The sequence below is a fragment of the Salvelinus sp. IW2-2015 genome, unplaced genomic scaffold (genome assembly GCF_002910315.2).
Source record: "Salvelinus sp. IW2-2015 unplaced genomic scaffold, ASM291031v2 Un_scaffold6793, whole genome shotgun sequence".
Lineage (NCBI taxonomy): Eukaryota > Metazoa > Chordata > Actinopteri > Salmoniformes > Salmonidae > Salvelinus > Salvelinus sp. IW2-2015.
This window is the reverse complement of record NW_019948054.1, coordinates 7,247-22,211: the sequence shown is the minus strand read 5'-3', so window position 1 is coordinate 22,211 and position 14,965 is coordinate 7,247. Positions and strand designations below refer to the sequence as shown.

General features: G+C 44.1%; 1 long non-coding RNA gene across 1 annotated transcript; it reads right to left on the bottom strand.

Moving 5' to 3' along the window:
• Window positions 1–10,422: 10,422 nt before the first annotated feature.
• LOC139027008 (uncharacterized) lies at window positions 10,423–13,795 on the bottom strand. The gene is made up of 2 exons (XR_011479025.1): window positions 13,713–13,795; window positions 10,423–13,397 (listed from the first exon to the last, which is right to left on the bottom strand). It is a non-coding gene; the product is annotated as an uncharacterized lncRNA (long non-coding RNA).
• Window positions 13,796–14,965: the final 1,170 nt, after the last annotated feature.

The following is a 14,965-nucleotide window of genomic DNA, read 5'->3' as shown; positions in this document are numbered from 1 at the left end:
TTAGGTCTAACGATTAGGCTAACGTAGGGCCTAACGTAGGGCTAACGATAAGGTATATAAGATAGGCGCTAACGATTAGGCTAACGACAGGCTAACGATAGGTCTAACGACAGCTTAACGATAGATCTAACGATAGGCCTAAACGATAGTCTAAACGATAGGTCCAACGATGGTCTAACGATGGGTCTAACATTGTTTAACGATTGTTATAAGGAAAGGGTCAATGAGAGAGCAGACGATGTGTATAAAGAAGGGTCTAACGCGGCCAAACAACGGTTCTAACGACAGGCCAACGAACAGGGTTCAACGACAGGTATAACGACAGGGTGCTAACGACAGGACTAACATAGGCTAACGATAGGTCGAAGCGATAGGTCTAACGGATAGTATACATAGGGCTAACGATAGGGCATAACGATAGGGCATAACAATAGGGCTAACGATAGGCATTAAACGATAGGCTAACATAGGTCTTAACATAGTATAACGATAGGGACTAACGATAAGCTAACGGATAGGTCTAACGACAGGGCTAACATTTTAACATTACATTACATTTAAGTCATTTAGCAGACGCAGCTTATCCAGAGCGACTTTTACAAATTGTGCATTCACCTTATTGATATCCAGTGGAACAACCACTCTTTACAATAGAATGGCATTCTAACTCTTGTAAGGGAGGGGGGGTTAGAAGGATTACTTTATCCTATCCTAGGTATTCCTTAAAGAGGTGAGTTGCAGGTGTCTCCGGAAGGTGGTGATTGACTCCGCTGGACCTGTCGTCGGGGGAGTTTTTCCACCATTGGGGCTTGCCAGAGCCAGGAACAGTTTGACTGGCTGAGCGGGAAACTGTACTAACGATAGTCTAACGATAGGGCTAACGATAGGGTCTAACAATAGGGCTAACGATAGGGCTAAGGCATAGGTTCTAACGAGGAGGCTAACATTAGGGCTAACGTACGGCTAACGATAGGATAAGATAGAGCTAACATAGGCTAAGATAGGGCTAACGATAGTATAAGATAGGATAACTTGATTAGGGCTAACGATAGGGCTAACGATAGGTATAAAGATAGGGCTAACGATAGGGCTAACGATAGGGCGTAAACGATTAGTTATAACGTATGGCTAAAGATAGGGCTAACGTCGGGAGCCCTTGGGGTTTGACATCTCTCCAACGCATAACAACTCCGACCACCACCTGACTATAAACAATAAGCAATGATGAGCCTCCGTTATCTGGGGTTAACGCTGGTCTGCGGTGAATCCTGCCTCCGTCTACACTCGCATGAACAACGTATGTGCAATGTATTTGTCGTATTGAAAATTACATTGTTGATTGATGTATTGACGACTGCTGCCTCCCTAGTGGGTGAGACTGATGGATTGATTGACTGCTGCGTCCCTAGGTGGGGTGGACTCAGAGTTGAGTTGATGAGACTGTATGATGCCCTAGTGTGGGAGAGACTGATTGGTGATTGATAGCTGGGCTCCCTAGGTGGTGGAGACTGGATTGCGTTCTGACTGCTGGCTCCCTAGTGGGTGAGACTAGATAGTTGACTGACTGCTGGCTCCTAGTGGTGAGGACTGACTGGTTGACTTGCTGACTGTCTGCATCCGCAGAGGGGTGAGACTGATTGGTTTGACTGACTTGTGTCTCTAGGTGGGTGAGGACTGATTGGTTGCATCTGAACTGCTGTCTCCGTAGGTGAGTGAGTGTGATGGTTGATTGACTGCTGTCTCCCTGAGGGGTGTGAGTTAGTATATGATGCTGCTCCTAGGGGATTGTGTGAGCTGGTAGTTGATTGCTTTGTCACGACTAGAATGTGTAGAGTCCTGGATGTTGGGTTCGTGCTGTCTCTGGGGAGCACTGACGTTGTTAATGTGCTGCACTGGGAGTGGGGCGAACATGATTGTTAGGTTGACTGCTTCGTCCTAGTGGGAGTGGAGACTGATTTGGTTGATGGCTGTTGCGTCATGCCTAGGTTGGGTGAGACTAGATTGGTTGACTTTGACTAGAGCTGTGCATGCCTAGATGAGGGAGACGCTGATAGGATTGATTAGACGTGACTGTCTGCCTAGATGGTGTAGGACGGATTGGTTGATGGACTGCATGGTCTGCCGATGGGGTGAGACTAAGATATGGTTGATTGACTGCTTGCGCCTGAGTGGGCTAAGTTGAGCTGGTTTATCGAATGGAGAGTCTGGTATTGTTTGATTGACTGTTTGAGTCTCCCTAGGATGGCGGAGGACGATTGTGTTGATGACTGTTGTCTCCCTAGGTGGGTGAGTCGTGTTGGTTGATTGAACTGTTTGTCTCCCTAGTGGGTAGAGCTGATTGTGATGCGTCTCTAGTGGTGATCGATGTTGATGCTGTGTTCTCCTAGATGTGTGAGTCTAGGTTGACTGTCTCCCTGGTGTGATCTGATGTTGCTGTCTCGCCTAGATGTGTGGAGTCTTGATTGGTTGACTGCTGTCTCCCATGATGTGGTGAGTCTGATTGGGTTTGACTGCTGTCGTCCCTAGGTGGGTGAGTCTGATTGGTTGACTGCTGTCTCCCTAGGTGGTGACGTCTGATTGTTTGAGCTGCTGTTTCCCTAGGTGAGGTGAGTCTGATTGTTGACTGGCTGTACTCCCCTAGAGGTGGCTTGAAGATCATAAGCATCTTCAGCAGGAGATCTCCAGGGGTCTACGATCCGCAAGCGGCACCTCATGCCCTGACCTCATCACTAGTGTCATCAAGTGCGCGGTAAACGAACTGGGAGACAATGGCTTGTCCACTGCAAGTGGGATCCACATCTTCGATTATACTTGGGTTAGTATAGACCACTATCACTACGAAGATATCACATGGGGTTAGTAATAGCCAACTTACTAAGAGGATATCACTAATGGGTAGTAGTAGACCACGTTAACTACAGAGATATCATATGGGTGTTGTATAGACCACTGTATACATACAGAGATAGCACTATGGTTAGTATAGCACTGTACCGAATCAATTCGTGTTAGACCACTACACTAGAGATATCACTATGGGTTAGTATAGACCACGTATCACACAAGATATCACTATGGGGTTAGTATGACCACTAAATACTACAAGAGAGTATCTATGGGGTTAGTATTAGACCCTAATACAGTAAGATATCCATATGGGGGATGAGCCCATACTACAAGTATCCGTACGTAATAGAACTCACTACAGAAATCACTATGGGGTAGTATAGACCACTGTAAAACTACAGAGATATCACTATGGGTTTAGTATAGACCACTTCATAAGCAATATTCACTATGGGTTAGTAGTAAGCCACTATCACTACAGAGATATCAGTATGGGGGTTTAGTATAGACCACTAACTACAGAGATATCACTAGGGGGTTAGTTATAGACCACTATCACTACAGAGAATCACTATGGTTTAGTATAGACCACTGTAACTACAGAGATATCACTATGGGTTAGTATAGACCACCTATCACAAAGAGATTATCACTATGGGGATTAGTATAGACCCACTATCACTAGAGAGATATCACTATGGGTTAGTATAGACCACTGTTACTAACAGATATCACTATGGGTATTAATAGACCACTATCGGGATACGTTGTATAGACCACTGTAAACTACAGATCACTATGGGGTTAGTATAAATGACCACTATCACTAAGAGATATCACTATGGGGTTAGTATAGACCACTATCACTACAGAGATATCACTATGGGTTAGTATTAGACCACTATCACTAAGAGATATCACTATGGGTTAGTATAGACCACTATCACTAGAGATATCACTATGGGTTAGTAAGACCACTATCACTAGAGAAGATATCACTATGGGGTTAGTATAGACCACTGTAACTACAGAGATATCACTATGAGGGTTAGTATAGACCACTATCACTAGAGATATCACTATGGTTTATAAGACCACTATCACTAAGAGATATCACTATGGGTTAGTATAGACCACTATCACTAGCAGAGTATCACTATGGGTTTAGTATAGACCTCTGTAACTACAGAAATCACTATGGGGTTAGTATACGACCTCTGAACGACAAGATATCCTATGGGGTTAGTATAGACTCTTGTACTACAGAGATATCACTATGGGGTTACGATAAGACACTAATCTAAGAGATATCACTTCATGGGGTTAGTATAGACACTTGTAACTACAGAGATATCACTATGGGGCTTAGTTAGATAGACCACTATAGCTACAGAGATAGTCACTATGGGGTTAGTATACGACCACTGTAATCAGAGATTATCACTATTGGGGCTAGTATAGACCACTTAACTACAGAATATCACTATGGGGTTAGTATAGACCACTATCACTAAGAGAATCACTATGGGGTAGTATAGACACTGTAACTACAGAGATATCACTATGGGGTTATATAGACCACTGTATACTAGAGATATCCATATGGGTAGTATAGACCACTGTAAACTACAGAGATATCACTTATGGGGTTAGTATGACCACTGTAAACTACAGAGATTATCCACTATGGGGTTAGTATAGAGCCACGTACACTCAGAGATATCACTATGGGGTTAGTATAGACCACTATCACTAAGAGATATCATATGGGGTTAGTATAGACCACTAACTACAGAGATATCACTATGGGGTTAGTATAGACCACTTAACTACAGAGATATCACTATGGGTTAGCTATTAGACCTCTACTATACTAGAGAATACATATGAGGACCCTTACGTATCAGAGATCCCATGTGATAACTCTTACTACAGAATATCACTATGGGGTTAGTATAGACCACTATCACTAGAGAATCACTATGCGGTTAGTATAGACCACTATCACTAGAGATATCACTATGGGTTAGTATAGACCACATCACTACAGAGATATCACTATGGGGTTAGTATAGACACCTGTAACTACAGAGATATCACTTGGGTTAGAAGACCCACTGTAACTACAGGAGATAATCCACTATGGTTAGTATAGACCTCTGTAACTACAAGATATCACTATGGCGGTTAGTATAGACCACTATACTACAGAATCACTGGATGGGGGTCATATGTCTTTCACGTTTATAGACACCTACTATCACTAAGCAGGAGATAATCACTATGAAGGGGTAAGTATAGCTTACACCATCGAACTACAGAGATATCACTATGGGGTAGTAGTAGACCACTGTCAACACAGGAATTCAGACTGGCGTTTAGTAATAACCACTGTAATCATAGAGATATCATTCTATCGGTTTAGATAGACCACTATACACGCTAAGAGATATCACTTATCGGGTTAATATCTATAGACCACGGTTTAACTACAGCAGATAATTCACTACTGGGCCTAGTATTAGACCACTGTCACAGAGATATCACTGTTAGTTAGCCCATTTTGGTTAGTATAGACCACCTGTTAACTCAGAGAGATATCACTGCATAGGGGTTATCATAGACCACTTATCACTACAGAAGTATCACTAGTCGGTCAGTATAACCACTGTAATACAGAGATATCACTATGGGGTTTAGTATAGACCACTTAACTAAGAGATATCACCTATCGGGTTATATAGACCACTAATCCACTAACAGAGATATCACTTATTGGGTTAAGTATAGACCACTCGTAACTCAGAGATATCACTATGGGTATAGTATAGACCCACTATCACTCACCCAGAGATATCACTATGGGTTCAGTTATAGACCACTGTAACACAGATTATATCAGATGGGCATATCACATTCATAGAATCACATCGGTTAGTATAGACCACTATCACTACAGAGCATCATCACTACTGGCTGGGGTTAGTATAGACCAACTAGTAACTAAGAGATATCCACTATGGTTAGTTATAGACCACGTGTAACTACGAGATATCACTATGGGGTTAGTATAGACCACTATCACTACGAGATATCACTAGGGTTAGTATAGACCACTATCACTAGAAATCACTATGGGGTTAGTATAGACCACTGTAACTAGAGAGACAATAATCACATATGAGTTAGCTATAAGACCACTGTAACTAAGAATATCACTATGGGTTAGTATAGACCACGTATAAACGTACAGAGATATCACTACTATGGGTTAGTATAGACCACTTAACTACAGAGGTACACTATGGGGTTAGTATAGACCACTGTAACTACAGAGATATCACTATGGGGTTTAGTATAGACCCACTATCACTACAGAGATATCACTATGAACTGTGTTACCGTTGTCTCTAGTAACACGATCAAGGCACTTTTTGTACTACTCTCAAAAGTGATTCTCTCCTCTCCCCTGCCTCCACCCCTCCTCTCTCTCTGTCTCTCTCTCTACATCCCTCTGTCTCCACCCCTCCTCTCTCTTGTCTCTCTACATCCTCCTGTCTCCACCCCTCTCCTCTCCTCCCTGTCTCTCTACATCCCTCTGTCTCCACCCCCTCTCTCTCTCCGTCTCTCTACATCCCACCTGTCTCCACCCCTCCTCTCTTCTCTCCCTCATCTAACATCCCCCTGCCTCCACCCCTCCTTCTCTCGCTTCTCGCCTCTCTACATCCTCCTGTCTCCACCCCCTCCTCCTCTCTGTCTCCACCCCCCTCTCTCTCGTCTCCACCCCTCCTCTCTCTCGTCTCTCACTCACTACATCCTCCTGCCTTCCACCCCTCCTCTCTCTCTTCTCTCACTCTCTACATCCTCCTGTCTCCACCCCTCCTCTCTCTCTGTCTCTCACTCTCTACATCCTCTGTCTCCACCCCTCCTCTCTCTCTGTCTCCTCACTTCTCTACATCCTCCTGTCTCCACCCCTCCTCTCTCTCTGTCTCTCACTCTCTACATCCTCCTGTCTCACCCCTCCTCTCTCTCCGTCTCTCTACATATCCTCCTGCCTCCCCTCCTCTCTCTCTGCTCTCTCACTCTCTAACATCCTCCGTCTCCACCCCTCCTCTCTCTCCCTCTCTCACTCTCTACATCCTCCTGCCTCCACCCTCCTCTCTCTCTGTCTCTCACTCTCTACATCCTCCTGTCTCCACCCCTCCTCTCTCTCTGTCTCTCACTCTCTACATCCTCCTGTCTCCACCCTCCCCTCTCTCCATCTCCTCTACATCCTCCTGCCTCCACCCCTCCTCTCTCTCGTGTCTCCTCACTCTCCACATCCTCCTGTCTCCACCCCTCCTCTCTCTCCGTCTCTTCACTCTCTACATTCCTCCTGCCTCCACCCCTCCTGCTCTCCCGTCTCATCTACATCCCCCTGTCTCCACCCCTCCTCTCTCTCCGTCTCTCTACATCCCCCTGTCTCCACCCCTCCTCTCTCTGTCTCTCACTCTCTACATCCCCCTGTCTCCACCCCTCCTCTCTCTCTGGTCCTCACTCTCTACATCCCCCTGTCCTCCACCCTCCTCTCTCTCTGTCTTCACTCTCACATCCTCCTGCTCCACCCCTCCTCTCTCTCCGTCTCTCACTCCCCTGTCTCCACCCCTCCTCTCTCTCCGTCTCCTACATCCCCCTGTCTCCACCCCTCCTCTCTCTCTGTCTCTTCACTTTCTACATCCTCCTGGCCTCCACCCCTCCTCTCTTCTCACGTCTCTTCTACATCCTCTGTCTCCAACCCCTCCTCTCTCTCTTCTCTCACTCTCTACATCCCTCTGTCTCCACCCCTCCTCTCTCTCTGTCTCTTCACTCTCTACATTCCCCCTGTCTCCACCCCTCCTCTCTCTGTCTCTCACTTTCTACATCCCCCTGCCTCCACCCCTCCTCTCTCTGCTCTCTCACTCTCTACATCCTCCTGCCTCCACCCCTCCTCTCTCTCTGTTCTCTCACTCTCTACATCCTCCTGTCTCCACCCCTCCTCTCTCTCTGTCTCTCACTCTCCCTCTCTAGCACACTCCAGCCTGGCCCGTCCCATGGTTGATCTTCTCGGCGATGCAAGGCGGTGTACCGGTGGCGGTGAACTCCAACGGTCTGTTCTGTGCCATCGTGCTCCTCTTCGTCATGCTCATCTTCGTCATCGTCAGCATCGCGGCGTGTCGGTGGAAGATGAGCCGTGTTCTGGGCCTCACCATGTTCATGCTTTACTTCGTGTTCCTGGTGCTCAGTGTGATGCTGGAGGACCGTGTTATTATCTGCCCCGTCTCCATCTGAGGTCAGAGGTCAGACACCATTATGTTAGGCTTCAGGAATGTTTTTTATTTTATTTATTTTTTACTAAGATTAAACTGAATATGTTGTACTGTACAGAGCATTATGGGTATTGTAGTACATCGTACTACAATGAGGAGGGAGGGGGGAAAAAAGGCGTGTCAGGAAGTCATTTAAATAATCACCGCCCAACTGTGTCGTTGTCAGTCACTAACATTCACGGCTATCACGGTATAGGGAGGGGATTCCCTAGTGTTACTGTTGACAGAGGGGATTCCCTAGTGTTACTGTTGACAGAGGGGATTCCCTAGTGTTACTGTTGACAGAGGGGATTGTGTTGTCAGTCACTAACATTCAAGGCTGTCACGGTATAGGGAGGGGATTCCCTAGTGTTACTGTTGACAGAGGGGATTGTGTTGTCTATGTTGAGCCAGGTATTGTTGAATCAGTGGACACCTCCATGGTTGGACTATTTCTGGTCTCTTTCACCAGAACTGATGTGCAGCAGTAGAGGTTGTCTGTCCACAACTCCTGAAGAGACTCTTATCAGAACTGATGTGCAGCAGTAGAGGTTGTCTGTCCACAACTCCTGAAGAGAGACTCAGTAATTATAGAAGTTGTCCAGCCATACACACACAGGAGTCCATGGTTGTTAGGGCATTGGGTCAGTTGTTGCCAGTTGGATGGAGTTAGAGTTATTTAGAAGTTGTTTAAGGAGTCACGACAACAAGACGCTTTTCGGTTCATTTAGAAAAATGTCATACAGTCATTTCTTTTAGAGTAAAAAAAAAACGACAACAAAAAACTGGTTTATCAGGTGCGGAGAGGTACAGCAGCTTTTGAGTTCTCATATAAATGATTCTGTGTCTAGAAACCCAGGAATGGTGTAGTTCATTACATACGACCCATATGTAACCATTATTACATTAACCGTCAGCGTTGTAGTGTCATGTGTTATGTATGTATGCAATACACTTGTGTGGGTCAGATGGATGCAAAGAGAATGTATTGATGTATAGTAAACTATTCATATGTTGTACTTACAATCCATACTGCAATTAAATCCTTTTTTAAATATATTCAGCAAAAGGGGTGGTTGATTGGTTAATTATGTTGTATGAAAACAATGTTCTGGGGTCATTTAAAACTGAAGCAGGATTCAATCAAAAGGTCTATTATGAAACAATATATACAACAAAGTGTGTTGTTGACAATGTGTCTTTCAAAGGTCATTTTCCCCCGGCGTTCGCTGTCAAGGCTGTGGATGTCGGTGTAAACATCCATCTCAGACGTGATTTAATCCCCGTGTAGAAACACACGATTGGCCACGGGTAAAAGTGATTTAATCCCCGTGTAGAAACACACACGATTGGCCACGGGTATAAGTGATTTAATCCCGTGTAGAAAACACACACGATTGGCAACGGGTAGAAGTGATTTAATCCCCGTGTAGAAACACACACGATTGGCCACGGGTAGAAGTGATTTAATCCCGTGTAGAAACACACACGATTGGCCACGGGTAGAAGTGATTTAATCCCCGTGTAGAAACACAACGATTGGCCCGGGTAGAAGTGATTTAATCCCCGTGTAGAAACACACCACGTTTGGCCACGGGTAGAAGTGATTTAATCCCGTGTAGAAACACACACGATTGCCACGGGTAGAAGTGATTTAATCCCCGTGTAGAAACACACACGATTGGCCACACGGGTAGAAGTGATTTAATCCCGTGTAGAAACACACACAGATTGGCCACGGGTAGAAGTGATTTAATCCCCGTGTAGAAACCCACACGATTGGCCACGGGTAGAAGTGATTTAATCCCGTGTAGAAACACACACGATTGGCCACGGGTAGAAGTGATTTATCCCCGTGTAGAAACACACACGATTGGCCACGGTAGAAGTGATTTAATCCCGTGTAGAAACACACACGATTGGCACGGGTAGAAGTGATTTAATCCCCGTGTAGAACACACACGATTGGCCACGGGTAGAAGTGATTTAATCCCCGTGTAGAAACACACCGATTGGCACGGGTAGAAGTGATTTAATCCCCGTGTAGAAACACACACGATTGGCCACGGGTAGAAGTGATTTAATCCCCGTGTAGAACACACCACGATTGGCCACGGAGTATAGTGGATTTATCCCGTGTAGAACACACACGATATTGGCCACGGGTAGAAGTGATTTAATCCCCGTGTAGAAACACACACGATTGGCCACGGGTAGAAGTGATTTAATCCCCGTGTAGAAACACACACGATTATCCACGGGTAGAAGTGATTTTATTTCCAGTCAGAGACAACTCTGATGATCCAGTCAAACAGTACATGATTCATCTCATCATCAGATCCACAGACCCGTCGTACAGAGCTGTAAAACAACACTAGGAACATTTTATAAAATGTCTTCTCTACAAAGAGCAGATCAAATATTATACATTGACCTAAATACAAAGAAACATTTTGTTTGGACATTAACCTTCTCGAGCTCTATTCAGTCTGTAGATTCTGTGATTGGAATGTAAAGGTCATTTCCCCACGGGGCGGACATACGCACTGTTTACCGTCAATGCAGTCTCTGCTAAAGCAGGAACACAGCCTTTAAATTTCCATCACCCTACAAAACTGAACTTCCGCCACGCGGATTGAATAGAGCCCTTCATCTGCAGAGATCGACAACAAAAACGATTTAAAACTGTTCACACTGCTGATATTCATGAGTGATATTTTTTTGACAGTCCAGGTCTCTTTTAATAAACCGCTTAGTTGGTTGGTAACAATCTTTAGCGTTCAAAATAGCAACGTCCGTTTCATGTTTGCATAGTAGCGCTATTCTGCGATTGGTGCTCTCAGCTGTCAATCATTGAAGTGGCCAGCTCTCATTGGACCCTTCTTGACAGAGGTTCCTCTTCTAGCCAATGACATCAGTCTGTTGTTACATTGTAATTGGAGGTCACCAGGGTGTGCCTCACTTTAGGTAAGATGACTGGTGACGTTTCCGTCTACAGGACAGGTGTTTAACGTATCTGTTAAAAGGGGGGACACTATGATGTCATACAGGTACTTCAAGGATTTCATTCTGAGTTGGAAGTATTTTCCCTGGCGAGAGAGAGATGTTGCTGGGCACTGTAAACCCGGGAGGATTTTCAAGTGTTTACCTGGTCAAGTGGACTCAACGGTTGTTCTCCACTCAGACAACTGAAAGCATTATAATCTATGTTCAGGTGTACACCTCTCTCCCCCCCCCCCACACACATAAAATCACCAAACATGATGTAAAATGAACTGAAGACAAATACATCGCCAAAGGCTGACCTTGGTATCATCAGTATAACAGGCTGGGTATAAACAGCTATGACATCATAGCCACCGACGTCCTGCTACTTCAACCACTTATTTTAATCCCCCCCCCCAAAAACGGTTTTGACTGCAGGTGCCAACGGAACATTCCTTTGTGCTGCTGAACAATGAACCCAAACGTAGGTTGTTACTCATATAGTACCTTGTATGGAAGAAGAACAGAACACGTGTATATAGATGAACCTAGACTTAGGATCATATCTAAAACGTTTGAGGACGTATCAAGTTATCGAACGTCGGTACGCTTTGTCGGGCCTGACGTCCTTAACGTGGGTTAGAAACCAGAACTGAACTGGCCTCCGGTTTGGGGAAATTACAACGTGTGACTGCTGCAGGGACTCAGTCAGGGTACGGGCTCCATTCCATTTCAAATTGGTCGATTTAGAAAGTTAACCAAATTCCAAAATTGAAAAGCATTGAAGAGAATTGACTTGAATTGAAATGGAATGAAGCCCAACTCTGGACTCACCTACACATCAATGGTACGAATCATTCTTACTGAAGCCCGACTCTAGACTCACCTACACATCAATGGTATGAATCATTCTTACTGAANACTCTAGACTCACCTACACATCAATGGTATGAATCATTCTTACTGAACCCCGACTCTAGACTCACCTACACATCAATGGTATGAATCCTTCTTACTGAAGCCCAACTCTGGACTTATAGCTCCTAACAGAACTAGACTGAACTAAAATATAAAACGCAACATGCAACACTTTCAAAGGTTTTACCGAGTTACAGTTCATAGAAGGGAATCAGTCAATTAAAATAAAGATCATTAGGCCTCTAATCTATGTATTTCACATGACTGGGCAGCGGCGCAGACATGGGTGGGCCTGGGAGGGCATAGGCCCACCCACTTGGAAGCCAAGTCCACCCACTTGGGAGCCAGGTTCAGCCAATCAGAATTATTTTTTTCCCCCACAAAAGGGTTTTATTACAGACAGAAATACTCCTCAGCACCCCCCTCCTCCTCAGATGATCCCGCAGGTGAAGAAGCCAGATGTGGAGGTCCTGGGCTGGCGTGGTTACATGTGGTCTGCGTTTGTGAGGCCGGTTGGATGTACTGCCAAAGTCTCTGAAATTATGTTGGAGGCGGCTTACGGTAGAGAAATGAACATTCAATTCTCTGGAAACAGCTCTGTTGGACATTCCTGCAGTCAGCATGCAAATTGCACGCTCCCTCAAAACGTGAGGTATCTGTGGCATTCTGTTGTGTGACAAAACTGCGCATTTTAGAGTGGCCTTTAATTGCCCCCAGCACAAGGTGCACTTGTGTAATGATCATGCTGTTTAATCAGCTTCTTGATTTGGGTWATCTTGGCAAAGGATAAACAAATTTGGATGTAAACAAATTTGTGCGCAACATTTGATTTGAGAGAAATAAGCTTTTGGAACATTTCTGGGATCTTTTATTTCAGCTCATGAAACATGGGACCAACACTTTACATGTTGCGTTTATATTGTTGTTCAGTACATACACTGTACCATAGTACCGTTTATATTGTTGTTCAGTACATACACTGTACCATAGTACCGTGTTGGATTATTATTTTTTGCTTCTAAAACAGATAAATTAAAATCTAAAAAAGTTTTTTTGAAGGGGAACAGACAGTTACCTCAAAACTATTGAACAACCCACCCTTTCCTTGTAAATTCCCTGTCATAAMCCCACTATTCACAGTTTATAACACCTGAAGAGAGGCCCACACGTACAGGAAGTACAGAGAATATGAAAGGACATGAAACACGGAACCTACTGTCGTGTAGCAATATTCCCTCGATATTATCAAAAGGGTAACTACATGTTCTTAACAGTACACAGAGGTCCCAAATGTACTCCAACTTGAAGGTACTTTAAAATGTACTTCACTTTAACTGGAAGGTACTTTAAAAGGTACTTCACTTAACCTGAGTACTTTAAAGACTTCACTTTAACTTGAAGGTACTTTAAAAGGTACTTCACTTTAACTTGAAGGTACTTTAAAAGGTACTTCACTTTAACTTGAAGGTACTTTAAAAGGTACTTCACTTTAACTTGAAGGTACTTTAAAAGGTACTTCACTTTAACTTGAAGGTACTTTAAAAGGTACTTCACTTTAACTTGAAGGTACTTTAAAAGGTACTTCACTTTAACTTGAAGGTACTTTAAAAGGTACTCAACTTAGTTACTTTAAATTACGTACTTAACGGAAGTACTTTAAAATGTACTTCACTTTAACTGGAAGGTACTTTAAAAGGTACTTCACTTTAACTTGAAGGTACTTTAAAGGTACTTCACTCTTAAACTTGAAGGTACTTCAACTTTAACTTGAAGGTACTTTAAAAGGTACTTCACTTTAACTTGAAGGTACTTTAAAAGGTACTCCAACTTTAACTCGAAGGTACTTTAAAAGGTACTTTCACTTTAATGATATTAATACTGATATCTGAAGAGCCGATTCATACAGCATGTTGTGCCAAAGATGTCAAAGTCAGTTTTACAATCGCACATTACTTTAAAAACAGAGGTCAATCAGTTTTGTAAACGTCAAAGTATTTGACTCAGTATGGGTATTTCTGTAATAGATATTTATAAACGAATCAACCATACTCGGGATACGTCTTGTCAACAACAACATCTGTTGTGAAGTGCAGCGGGAAATGAAGTATTTAACGCAACATTTTGGCAGTTTTAAAGCGACTTCAGTTGATTTGAGTGAATCTTTGAACGCCCTCACTGATACAATACTTCAAACCAGCTCAGTTCAGTTTACGATGGACATCAGAGTGGTGCAGTAACAGAGACAGTTACACTCCTCACTGTAAATACTACTAAACTTTCTAACAGACATTAACCACAGGAGGAGAGGAATGGATGTTTCACCCTGACATAAGCCAGTACATCCATCAACCACAGGAGGACAGGGATGGATGTTTCACTGACATGAAGCCAGTACATCCATCAACCACAGGAGGAGAGGAATGGATGTTTCACCTGACATGAAGCCAGTACATCCATCAACCACAGGAGGAGAGGAATGGATGTTTCACCCTGACATGAAGCCAGTACTCCATTAACCACAGGAGGAGAGGAATGGATGTTTCACCCTGACATGAAGCCAGTACATCCATCAACCACAGGAGGAGAGGAATGGATGTTTCACCCTGACATGAAGCCAGTACATCCATCAACCACAGGAGGACAGGAATGGATGTTTAACCCTGACATGAAGCCAGTACATCCATCAACCACAGGAGGAGAGGAATGGATGTTTCACCTGACATGAAGCACAGTACATCCATCAACCACAGAGAGGACAGGAATGGATGTTTCACCTGACATGAGCCAGTACATCCATCAACCACGAGGAGAGGAATTGGATGTTTCACCTGACTGAAGCCAGTACATCCATCAACCACAGGAGGAGAGGAATTGGATGTTTCACTGACATG